Raw genomic sequence first — 13,162 nt, forward strand, 5'->3', positions numbered from 1 at the left:
ATGTGCAAGAACTTAGGAATGATTTCTGTTTGCTTGTATCTGAATAACTACTGGATAAACATCAGGTGTAAGAAAATACTTGATAAAGCTGGGTTGACTTTGGTGCTGAATAATCATTGTAATGAATATTATCTTTAAAATACATAATGTTCTTTTCTCCCTGTCCCTCCAGGTATATGACCTCCTTCTATTCTGTTGGCAGCATCCATTTGCCTCAGGTAGGATTATCATTCTTATGGCAGGAAGGCAAAGAGAAAATATTACATATTTTTTGCAGTCTAGTCTTTGAGAATTTTGAAGATCACAGGCTTGTAAAACAGGTTTTAAAAGAGAAAGACGCCCTAAATTCCAAATACTCTCTCTTTGTGTTTCAAGAGGCAAATCTGGCTGGCTTATAGATTATTCCAAGCATATTGTTCTTTAACAATGGATGGTCATTTGAAAAATTTAAACGTAGAACAATTTTTTTTTTTTTTAGTGTTTGTTTTTGTGAGAGAACATGAGTGGAATAGGGGCAGAGAGAGAGAGAGAGAGAGAGAGAGAGAGAGAGAGAATCCCAAGCAGGTTCCACACTGTCAGCGCAGAGCCCAATGCAAGGCTCAGTCTCCCCCACTGCGAGATCATGACCTGAGCTGAAATAAAGAGTAAGACATTCAACTGACTGAGTCACCCAAGCACCCCGAACAATTTTCCTTTAAACAGAGTGTAAGGGAATCCTTGGAAAGGAAAAGGAAAATAGAAAAATCTCTGGTCTTTCAGGTCTGGGGAGCAACAGCAAGACAAATGTATGCTAAGATTTCCCCTCTAATGAGAGAATTACTGGGGAGGATGACATCTCCTGGGCTGCAAGGAGAGATTTTGGAGATTTCTTGTGCTTTTTCAGGCTCAATAAATCATTCCTCAGATTAGATTCTTGTTTATAATGTTAAGTTAAATGCATTGTGCAATGAGTCTTAGAATTCGGTATTCGGGTATTTCACACGAGTCTCTGCTCTATTCCCTGCTCCAGCCCATCTTCACCTGCAGGCAAATGGAAAAGGTATAGCACAAGGGATCCTTTTGTTGAAACCCATTTATTGTTTGTTACCTTTTTTTAGACATTGAATGTCCTAATTATGTTATTTCAAGAAAGTAAAAAATGTATACCTTTTAGAAAAGTGACTGATTCACACATAGGGCTTGTTTTGAATCTGCAGGAAGACTAATCAGCCCAGGATATGGGGTGTCATTTGTTTCTTTATCAGTTTGGCTCCCTCTAGCTGTCAGTTTGCAAATTTTAGTAGGTTCTAAAATTACACATTCTTTGCCCCTTTCTATAGCACAATTTTTTCATAGGAAGGTTTTGGGGAAAATGATTAACTGATAGAATATATTTTTAGCAAAGATCATACTTAGCCTTTTTATGACAAATTACTAAGGTTCATATATAGGGTTGACAGATTTAGCAAATAAAAATACAGTGTACCCAATAAAATTTATATTTCAGATAAAAAAAACCAAGTAATTTTTTAGTGTAAGTATGCTCCAAATACATTAATTGGGCAACTGTATATATTTGCGTAGTGTTTTACATCTCATTTAACAAATAAGGATTCTGAGGATCAGAATTTCCAATTCCAAACTATATTTTTCTCATTTTCCCATGGCTTGTTCTTGCTTTTTCATTCTTAGTTTCCCTGTAAGTTCCCAAAAGAAATCAGGTCAGAGGTCTGATCACAGGACACTTGATTTCAAGTTCCAAGGATCCTAAGATATCTTTGTTTTAACTTCACTAAAGGAAATGATTCAATAAGTACGGTCTATGTGCAAGTCCCCAGGAGATCTTTACCTCTCACTAAATGAGGATTCAGTGAACGTAGGAACTATTTCTGTTTGCCGGGTTCCATTTGGACCCTAGTGTTGACCTGCATATCTATAGGCAAGGAATTAAGGCTTAGAGTCACTTGTCCAAGGTGACACTAGTACTAAGTAGGGAGCTGAGATTTAATTCACATAGTCGGCCAGAACAAGATGGTAGCCGTTCCAGGCTTTGTGGGCCATGCAGTCTCTGTCAGGACCACTCAACGCTCCCATTGTAGGGCAAAAGTAGCCATGGGCAACACACCAATGAACAGGCATGGGTCGCCAAGCTCCAATAAACTTCATTTATGGGCACTGAAATTTGAATTTCAAATAATTTTCACATAGTATGATTTATTGTTCATTTGAATTTTCCCAATCATTTAAAAATGTAAATACCATCCTTAGCTCTAGAGTAGGGATTGGCAAAGTGAGCCTGTAGGTCAAATCCTGCCCACTGCCTGTTTTTGTAAATCAAGTTATTCATCATTTCTCTCCTTGGTGTTCCTCTTGAAGGACAGTCCCATTAATTCTTCATGGTAGATTAATTCATACAGCAGATGTTGTGATTAATCAAGTCCAATGTTTCATCTTTCCCTGGTGCAATATAGGGCTTTTACTAAAGTAATTGGCTTATATTCTTCAGGAGCTCTTTTAAAAAGTAAATTGGTAACATTACATTGTATCTATGCATTGGCATAAAACTAGTGGTTATTTTAATGAAAGTGTTCTTTAATCAGATAGTCCATTAAGCATTTTCCTCCTAGTTGGGCACTAATCTATGCACAATAACTAGAGAAAGAAATACACTTACCTTTGGTGACAATTCATCAGGAGCATATACTTGAATTTTTCTTTAGAATTACATCTGTGCTCATCCCTTGTGGAGGGACAAATAACTGTGATAGCCATTGAAATCCTGGTGGCACCTCACTGAGTATTCTCACTTGTGCTGCATCCAGGGGAAGGTGAAGGGAAAATGGAGACATCTACTTGGGAGTTTTGTTTTTTTCTAATACCTATTATTAACATGTTATATTTTTTTCCTTTCAAGCAGTGGCATTTTTTTCCTCCTAAAAAGATTAAATCTTTTTTTTCAAATATTTATTTTTGAGAGAGAGAGACAGACAGACAGAGTGTGAGCAGGGAGGGGCAGAAAGAGGCACAGAGACACAGAATCTGAAGCAGACTCCAGGCTCTGAGCTGTCAGCACAGAGACCAATGTGAGGCTAGAACTCACGAACTGGGGATCGTGACCTAAGCCAAAGTAGGATGCTTAACTAACTGAGCGACCCAGATGCCCCAAAATAGATTAAGTCTTAAGCCCAAAACAAAATTTATAGCATCTGAGACAAAAGGTGAATTTGAAATGTCAAGATTTAGATTTTTAATTATTTTTACTGTGTCTTCTTAACTTTCAAAAGAAATGTATGAATCATACTGGATTATGGGAAATGGTTAAGGTATTAGGTATTGTAGGGTGTCAGAATATGCACCCCAATATATACCACGTTTGCATAAGGATTATTTTGAGCTGAAGGCAACTAAGAAGCAGATACAAGAAAAGCTCTCTGCCCTCCCCCTATTTGCCTGAAAGCAAGACATACGTTTACAAAGGTGTCCCCCTTCCTTCTCTATTAGTAAGGACCAAAATTAATCACCAGAGACAACTTTAGACCTTAAGCACCCTGGAGACAGCACCAGAGGAATCTACATAACAACTTCTACTAAACTTTTATTTACCATTAGTTTGTCATAATGTGCCTTCCCACAGTTTGGCTTGCCAGAGACTCAAGGTTCTTTTCCCTTGTCTCATCGCTTCTGTAACACATTAGTGTTCCCTTGCTGAGATTCCACATAAGCCCGAGTTCTAAGCACCACTTTGAGTTACTCATCTCTGAATACTCCAGGTGTAAGGGTGGTGCACATGCTAATGAACTTTTGCTTGCTTTTCTCTCATTGATTTGTCTTTTATCAGCCTAGTTTATAGGGCCCCAGCCAGAAAACCTAGGAGAATGCAGGAAAAATAATTTCTGTTCCCCTACAGTATCTTGAAATTATGTTCTCTGCTTCACAAAGGGATTGTGCTCCTGGTTCAGCATAAATCCATTCCCCCAAACACATCCTCTGAAACCTGAGACCCTGGTTATGGCAGGTGAGGAAAAGAAGAGTCTTTACAGATGCAGTTGTCACCTCTAGCTGGGTGTCAGAATTTTCTGGAGGGCTTTTATTTTTTAAATGCTTATTTATTTTGAGAGTGAGTGAGTGTGAGCAGGGGAGGGACAGAGAGAGGGAGAGAGAGAATCCAAAGCAGGCTCCACACTGAGCCCTGGAGAGCTTTTAAAACTGAAGTTTTGGGGCACCTGGGTGGCTCAGTTGGGTAAGCTTCAGACTCCTTTTTTTTAATTAAAAAAATTTGTTTAACATTTATTCATTTTTTTCAGAGACAGAGACAGAGTATGAGGGAGGAGGGGTGGAGAGAGAGGGAGACACAGAATCCAAAGCAGGCTCCAGGCTCCAAGATGTCAGCACAAAGTCTGAGCCTCACACAGGGCTCAGACCCATGAACCGTGAGATCATGACCTGAACTGAAGTTGGACGCTTAACCGACTGAACCATCCAGGCACCCCTAAGCTTCAGACTCTTGATTTTGGCTCAGGTCATGATCTCATGGTTAATGGGATTGAGCCCCACGTAGGCTCCGTGCTAATAGTGTGCACCTCCCTTGCTCGCACTCACTCTCTCTCTCTCAAAAAAAAAAAAAAGAAAAAGAAAATTAAACCCACAGTTTCCCTAGAGTTTTGGATTCAGTAGGTCTGGGCTGAGGCTCCATAGTTAAGAACACTTCCTCTTGTAGGATTGAGTAGGAATCTGTAGGAGTTTCCTGTGGCTGCTGGAATAAATTACCACAAACTGGGTGGCTGAAAACAACACAAATTTATTATCTCAATGGTGGAGGGCGATGCTCCATCCCCAGCACTCTGCCACACACAAACATCACTAATTGACCCACTCTTCAGCTAGTCTTTGCTTTTGCAAGAGAGGAGGGCAAAGAGAGAGAGAGAGAGAAAGAGGACTAGGGTGTCAGAGAGGTCTTTTTTGGCTCAGCCACCTTTGCCCTCCTTGACGTCTGCATGACTAAAGTAGGGATTTTACCACAAGGATAGTATCCTATAAAAATCCCATCCTCGGGCACCTGGGTGGCTCAGTTGGTTACACATCCCACTCTTGATTTAGGCTCAGGTCATCATCTCACAATTCAGGGGGTCAAGCCCCCACATCAGACTCCACACTGATGATGCCGAGCCTGCTTGAGATTCTCTCTCTCTTCTGCTCCTTTCTTGCTCATGCTCTCTCTCTAAGTAAATAAACTTAAAAAAAAAAGTCCATCCTCTTTGCAGCCAGTGCAATAATACACATTTCAAACTCAGTGAGTCCCCCAAAGCCATGAAGTTGTTGCCATGGTAGTCAACAACTGTGCCCTAGCAATACCTGTTGGTCATCACAACACTAACCATGACTTAAGGCCCCACACTGGAGAGAAAGTAGGGCATACATAGTCTTGATCATGGCCTTGGGCTTGCTCCAAGGGCACTTTGGCTCAGCAGTGAGACATGTCTATCTCTGTCTCCCAGAACTTTGTGGTCAAGAATTTAGCATCCTGAGTTATGCTTGCTTCCACTCCACTGTTCACATCTGACCACTCTATTGGTCCCAGAAGACTCTCGATGTGGTCTCTTCCCTCTCTTCCTCTTGAACTTAGCTTCCTTACCAGATAGAATCAGGGCCTCTGTTTCCTCAGTAGTGCTCTGCTTTCCTGGTAACTTGGTCCAATAGAGCCCAATTTCACAGACTGCTTCCAGTAGCTCCACATCTGCTCTGTGCTTGTGGCACAAGTCTTTCTGGTTTAGTACATATGCAGAGGTCTTTTCTCCTGTCAGTGTGTGTTTAGAAATCTGACATATGATTCCTGACAACACACTTTACTGCCGAGTCTCCCTCTGAATGTTTCCAAGCATTCTGCCACAGGAACCAGTGGGTTGACAGCACTAAATCCACCCAATCCACTACTGAAGGTGTGAGTCCATAAATTCTTTCTTAAATCTCTCTTGCTCTCTGCCTCTGAGGCTCCCATTGCTGCAACATTTTGTGGCAAGTTCCAAAGATGGACAAAAAAAGTCCCTATCTAGTTCCTGGCCTGCATTCCACAGTAACATACCTGGTTTCTGGTATCTTCTCACCTCAGATGAGTTTCCCCAACTGCTAATAGCCAGGATCATACCCAACCTGATACTGCAGGCTCCAGGGGTTCCCATTTTATAGATAAAATAGAATATGGTCTTAATCCAAACATGATTGCCACAGATCCTTCACTTTCCCATGAAAGTTGCCAATTTCTCTTTTTAAATTATGTGTCCACTCTGGACCTTGAGTGTAAAATGGAGAGAGAGTTCAGAAAAGATAATATCTCCCCCAAATTAATGATTACAAAAATGGGGAGATTAAAAGCAAAATGATGCTGTAGCAATAAAAAAAGTGTGTGTGGGGGGGTGTCACACTTATATCATAATCTTTAAAAACTCATCAAGAGAGAAAAACAGATTCCCACTATCTTCTTGACTGAGCAGGGTTCTAGATGCTTCTAATTCATCCCAGTTCCCACCCCCAGGAGCAGTATAAGAGGAAGGTAGGTGAGTGGGGGGGAAATCCCATAAAAATCACCTTAATACTCCCAACAAAAGAGAGACAAGTCAAAAAGATACACAGGAGCCCAGGGCTAAGTTTTCCTCAAGAACAGAAGATGCTGCTTTCCACTCACCATCTTGGTTGCTCTTTGCTAGAGAAGAAAGCAGAGCAGTGGAAATCAACCAGTGGTGATTATAGCAATAAATGGAGATTGGGGAAAATAGAAGACAAAATGAAAATAAGATAAGATTTTATGAGGAAAGAGGGGTCAAAGGAAAAATCAGAGTGGTCAGTTTCATCTCTTGTTTGTTTTCCTTTATTGATCTGTTGTCCTCAGCATCAAATATGATGTTAACTGGTGCTTTGACACACATGTATTTAAAATCATACAAACCTTTCTACTATAGATTTTTTAAATCAGAAACAGGTGCTGAAAGTAGTAAAAATTTTTGGCATCTATAGAGATATTTTTTCCTTTTTAATAAATATGTGAACTATATTCATAGATTTATTAATACTGAATCATTTTTACATTCCTGAGATGAACTCCACTTAGCTGGTCTCTATTATTCTTTAAAAGTACTGTTAAACTATATTTGCAAATAGTTTATTCAAGATTTTGGCTTCCATATTAAAAACCTAAATTGGTCTGTAATTCTTTCCCAATCTCTGGCACCAAGTCAGGTTGGTTTGACAGCCACCATGATGAGAAACTTCTGACTAGATTCTAGTTTATTTCCAGCTGTACCCACTGTCAGAGATAACAGGAAGAACTCCAAAACGTGAGCAAGACATCAGCTGCATTCCCTTGTTTCTGCAACTGTTCTCTATTTGCCCTGAATGTATACATAGATACTACTACCACAGAGTTACACACACACACACGTTTTCATTTTGGAGGATCTAGGGCAGAGCAAATGGAAATGGATTCCTCTCACTGCCCAGGAAACCATCCTGGTAACCTAGAGGGGTTTCCAGGTGCACAAAGACCTGTGCTGCCTATTCTACACCCTTTTCAGGACATCAGAAGTACATAAACTATCCACATATCGTTAATCAGGCCACCTATAGATAAGTCTTGAAACGCACACAATGACCTGTCAGTATTGTAACTGGAACGTGGTGATTCTCTTTGTATCCACCGATAAGACACAAAGCCCAAAGACACACAGTGTCTTTGTTGGTGAACCTCTCTAGGCATAGAGGAGTCAGTGCCAGTTCTGAGTCTCAAATTTACATGGTATTCCTACTATTAACGCACACAAAATTTCTAGTGGAGAATGGAATGTACAGAATAGGATGAAGAGCTTGATGTGTACAATCAACAATTCCAGTCTTGATCATGAAACCCAAGACAACCATATACTACATTATATTCTTTCCTGTTATTCTAAAGTATCAAGATCAAAAATAAGAATTAAGCGCCAGAATTCACAATTATTCAAATAGGGTCAAGATACCTCTATAAAAATATATAATTTCATCAGTGAAAATTTTGCCTTAAGTCCCAATATCTATTCCATTTCTTCTCCCTTTTTTTTAACCTTACAGTGTGTTGAGGTACTTCAGAGTCCATCGAGGGGTGAGGAGGTGAGGGAGCAAAGGTTGATGGATTTTTAGTTTAATGTTCTATTGATAAACCTGATAAACCTGATCTGTTGATCTCAGGACCAGATCAACAGAAATGACAAATAAGCTTTGCAAAAACAGAGGCAGTGTTTATGCCTCTGATCCCTAACAGCTCGTACAGGGTGTAAGGTCCTTTGATTTGGATAAGCCTTCAATTATAAACAAATCCTTGACTGGCAAATATGATATCAGTAAAATCATAATACTTTAAAAATACATGTTTAATCCCTTAATAGGCTTAATAACAATGGATCTTTTAATTTCTGAATGTAGTCTTCACCTGATTGTGTGAAATGTACTCAACCAAAGATGTAATAATTCTGATTTTTTTTCTAAGTGTGGCTCAAAGCCTAGATGCTATCTGAAGAAATACAAAAAAACAAAAACTTCAGGAATAGAATTCTTTTCTAGTTATTTTGAAATTTCCAGGCACTTCAAATTACAAAAACTACTTAACCATTTCTGTATCACAGCAAACAAAATAAAACCAAATTAGTTGACTATTGGAATATGAAACACTCTTATTGGAGTGTGAAAGTGTTCCAAATCTGGATAGTGGTGATGATTACACAATTTAGCAAATTTGCACAAAATCATTGAATTGTATACTTAAAACAGGTGAGTTTTATGGCATGTAAATTATACCTCAAGAAAGTTACATGCAACAAATTAGTTGCAATGCTTCCTATGACCACAGAATGTCAGCAAAGTCAGCCATGAAGGATTTTTCCATAAACCTAATTTTCTAAGAAGAAGCCAGCAACTGCTAGATATAGCTGTCTTTCACTACAGAAATGCCTTTGTTCTGACTCTCAGGTGCTTGAAGTTATCAAAGAGTTAGGCATCAGGAATAAGGAAACATTTTCTTAAGTTTTTTTAATGCTTATTTATTTTTGAGAGAGAGAGTGCAAGCAAGGGAGGGCAGAGAGAGAGGGAGACACAGAATCCGAAGCAGGTTCCAGGCTCTGAGCTGTCAGCACAGAGCCTGATGTAGGGGTCAAACTCACAAACTACAAGATTATGACCTGAGCAAAGTCAGACAACCGAGTTACCCATGCGCCCCAGGAAACATTTTCAAATGTTGTCTTATACAGATCTACAATGATTGAAGCTATCAAATCATTTTATTCATGGTATATACAATAAATAAAACTAACCAAGCCACAATAGTTTTGAATAAGCTATTCGTTCTTACTGAAAATAACAAAATCATTAAAACTAGTTTTGGACTACTTATACATTGTAGTAAACATATAAACTTTGATTTTTTACAACTATTTTATCTTACATTGTACATTTTAAAGGGGAATTTTTAAAATGGTCTAATTCCCTTTAAGTTAGACAAACATTAACCAGTGAACTTTTCAAGTAACTAGGTAATATGAAGAAATCTTTTAAAAGGAGTACGGTCTCTCTCATTACTTCCATAGATCTTCTGAAAACATAAAATACATTGGATTATAGGAAGGTAAACCTAATACACATTGAAAACCACAACTATTTCTGGGGTAAGACTTCCTTTTGCTCAGTGCAGCCCTGTTATGATTAAGGGCGGAGGAAACTTGTGAGCTGGAAATTTTTCTCTCACATTTTAAGCAGATTTACAAGTAAAGTTTACCTTATTTCTAAGGTTTGTCCAAATAAAGTTGTCAAAATATTAACCTAGGTTTCCCAAATCAAAATAGATGCCCTGCCTTCATCATGAGGTCAGTTTCAATCTAAGGGCTTTTTGCTTTTGAATTCTGGTTAATACTAAAAGCAATGTGAATGACAATTTCTTGGATTAATGATTTGAATACCAGGAATCCAGAAACTGCTCACAGAGATAAGAAAAAAAGGATCTGATGAGATGATACTTACATTAACTTTTCTCAGAAATTTGAGGGTCAACTGTTTCCTTCACAGTATCACCAAATATCAAGGTCAAAGTAGAGAAGACAGAGGTTAAGTGACATGTTAACTGATCTGCCCAAAGTGACAAAGGTGGTTAATTGAACAGTTAGGACTAGAACCAGGTCTGGTGGGCTCTCAGCCATAGACCCTAGATTCAAACACATGTCCAGGGCACCTGGCTGGCTCAGTCAGTTGGGTATCCAACTTTGACTCAGGTCATGATCTCACAGTTTGTGGGTTAGAACCCTGCATCAGGATCTGTGCTGACAGCTTGGAGCCTGGAGCCTGTTTCGGATTCTTTGTCTCCCTCTCTCTCTGCCCCTCCCCTGCTCATGCCCTGTCTCTCTCTGTCTCTCTCTCTTTCCTCTCTCTCAAAAATAAGCGTTTTTTAAACAAAATCACATCCGTTATTCATTCTGCAATTTATATGATCTGTAACATTGGGGATTTTTTTTGTTGTTGTTTCTGTAGTTCTTTCTATCCAGGGCAGATTTGAAAAACACAGATAACCACTGTCTGATTCAAGAACCGTGAAGTAAGTCATGAGACGATGCTTGGGATGCTAAAGGCTCTGCAAGAAATATTCAAGTAATTAGTTAAAGTGAAAATGCCTTATGACTGAAAAATTACACATGGAATCCTAATGTGCTTTGGTGAATGAAGTCTATGCCAGCAGTGGAAGGGGCCCCTAACTGTTCTGCAATCCACGGCAACCCAGTCTTTTTCACTCTCTACCATTATGCTGGGAGCTCCAGTTACTAAGCACTGGTCTGCCAACTTCCCCTGCCCTCCCCCAAACTGCATGATCCTATAAGTATTTCTGGAGCAAGAGCAACCAGGCATTTAATGACGTAAGTCATGTCTCTTGACTTGAAAGATTAATGGGTCAGGCATGTTATGTACCCTTGATAAAAGAGATTTGTGTTCTGCCCTTCAGGGTCTAAATTCCCAACAAAATCCAGCTGGGTAGTATCAATTCAGACATCTCAATAAAAGGATAAATGAAACCATGCAAATAATACAGACCTATACTATGCCTGAAAAAATATGTATATTTTTTGCATTGTCTAAAAGCTGCAATCTTAGTGGCAGCAAATGTGTTTTTATTTTTAACACTATGAGCTAAGTGAGGAAAAGGATAGTAAGAATTCTGGCTGATCAAAGTAGCATACATGCCTGTGTATTTTAAAACATTTTTGTATGTGAAAAAAAATCTGTGTATTTATTTTTTAAAAAATTCATATTGAAATGGATTAATGTTACAAAATCTGGAATTTCTAACATTCTGCTATTATTCCTAATTTCATATATTGCACCAAAAGTCCCTGAATTTCAGTTGTTCAAAGGCATAGCACTACTCTGTCACTAATCTAACTTCTAAGCAATTGCCAAATATCATCAGTGCCTTAATCTGCAATCACATTTTTTTGAACTTTCAAGCTAAGATAACAAAACAAATGCTGATCTTGACATCTACTAAGCAACAAGATATACTACATTTTTTAAGCTTGAAAATATCACTGCTCTCCCACAGTGAATGAAAGATGTACTTTCCCAGTGTTGTCAATAATTTCTAGTGATATGATCATGCCCCCCGATCCTTTGGAACCCCACAGTCTGATAACAGGTTAAGATAAGAATTAAAATGCTATCCATGGCCACAACTGAGTGACACCCACACATAGTATGGGGGGCAAGACTCTTTAACATTGGTCTCATTTTCCATTATGTTCTAACCACCTAAAATAACTAATTATAAGCAATTCAAACAAAATCAGCAATTTTGCTGCAAAATGATTCATTTTAAAATCACTTATTTACCCATCAGTTTTTAAGCCTTCATAGACTAAGAATGGTTAAAACAGAATAAGGAGTTACAGAAATAGCACATGCATCATGTTGGGCTGTGGCTATAACACTAAATAGTCTTGTATGCTCAGTAAATATTGGATGGGTGCAACCATCCATGACTTAGGGGAAAAATGGGTGAGGCCTGACCCCAGAGTGTGTTCTCCAAAATTTAATGTGCTTCAGAAACAGGAGTGCAACTGGGTAAAAATAGAAATGCTCATACCTACTAAATAAAAATTCTAGATATATGTAATGCCAAACAATAAACATATAGGTACAGTCATGTTATCCTTTATCTAAAAAGCTGATTTTTAATAGCTTCCCTATTAGGCTACTTACTTCCTCAAAAGTGTATCAATAGTTACTGTGTTTAAAAGGTAGGAATTTTACATTTTTTTAATGTTAATCTTTGAGAGAGAGACAGAGCATGAGTAGGGGACAGGCAGAGAGATAGAGAGAGACACAGAATCTGAAGCAGGCTTCAGGCTCCGCTGTCAGCACAGAGCCTATGCGTGGCTCAAACCCATAAACTGCGAGATCATGACCTGAGCTGAAATCAGATACCCAACTGACTGAGCCACCCAGGCACGCCTAAAACGTAAGAATTTTAAAGTTTATTCCTAAGTCAAACCCTGACACTGGTCTGCCATAAGTCCGTGCTTTCCAGAGCTCATCAAACACTTGTTTGGTGTTAAGGCTTGTTGAGAGCTATTTGTTCTAGAGACCCTTACACCGTATGTCAAATGTCCTCATAAAGTAGTAGGCCACGACAGACCTGACAGGGTCCCTGCATCCTCCCACTGTTTCCCAGAGACCAGCGGGACTTTCCTACAGTGAGTGACAAGGCATTCCTTCATGAGCTTCCCTCTCATCAGACCACAGGGGCAAAAAAAAAAAAAAAAAAAAAATCAAGGCATCATGGTAATATAGATTACTATACTAGTTAAAAGGTCTGAGTATTCTGGTCTTTCCATGGCCAAGAGCTATCAGTAGTTAAGTAAATTAACCTGAAATTTGGCTTTCTTGTCTATAAAATTAAAGGAGTAAACTATAGTTGATCCTTGAACAATGCAGGGGTTGGGGTGCTGACATCCCCTTCCCTACTGTAAAAATCCAACCCTTTTGACCCCTCCCGCAAAACTTCAATAGCCTACTATTGACCAGAAGACTTAATGATAACAGTCAATTAACACATTTTATATATTGTGTACTGTATTCTTACAATAAACTAAGCTAGAGGAAGAAAATGTTAAGAAGATCATAA

The sequence above is a fragment of the Puma concolor genome, chromosome B4 (assembly GCF_028749965.1).
Source record: "Puma concolor isolate L17-30 chromosome B4, mPumCon1.1.hap2, whole genome shotgun sequence".
Classification (NCBI taxonomy): domain Eukaryota; kingdom Metazoa; phylum Chordata; class Mammalia; order Carnivora; family Felidae; genus Puma; species Puma concolor.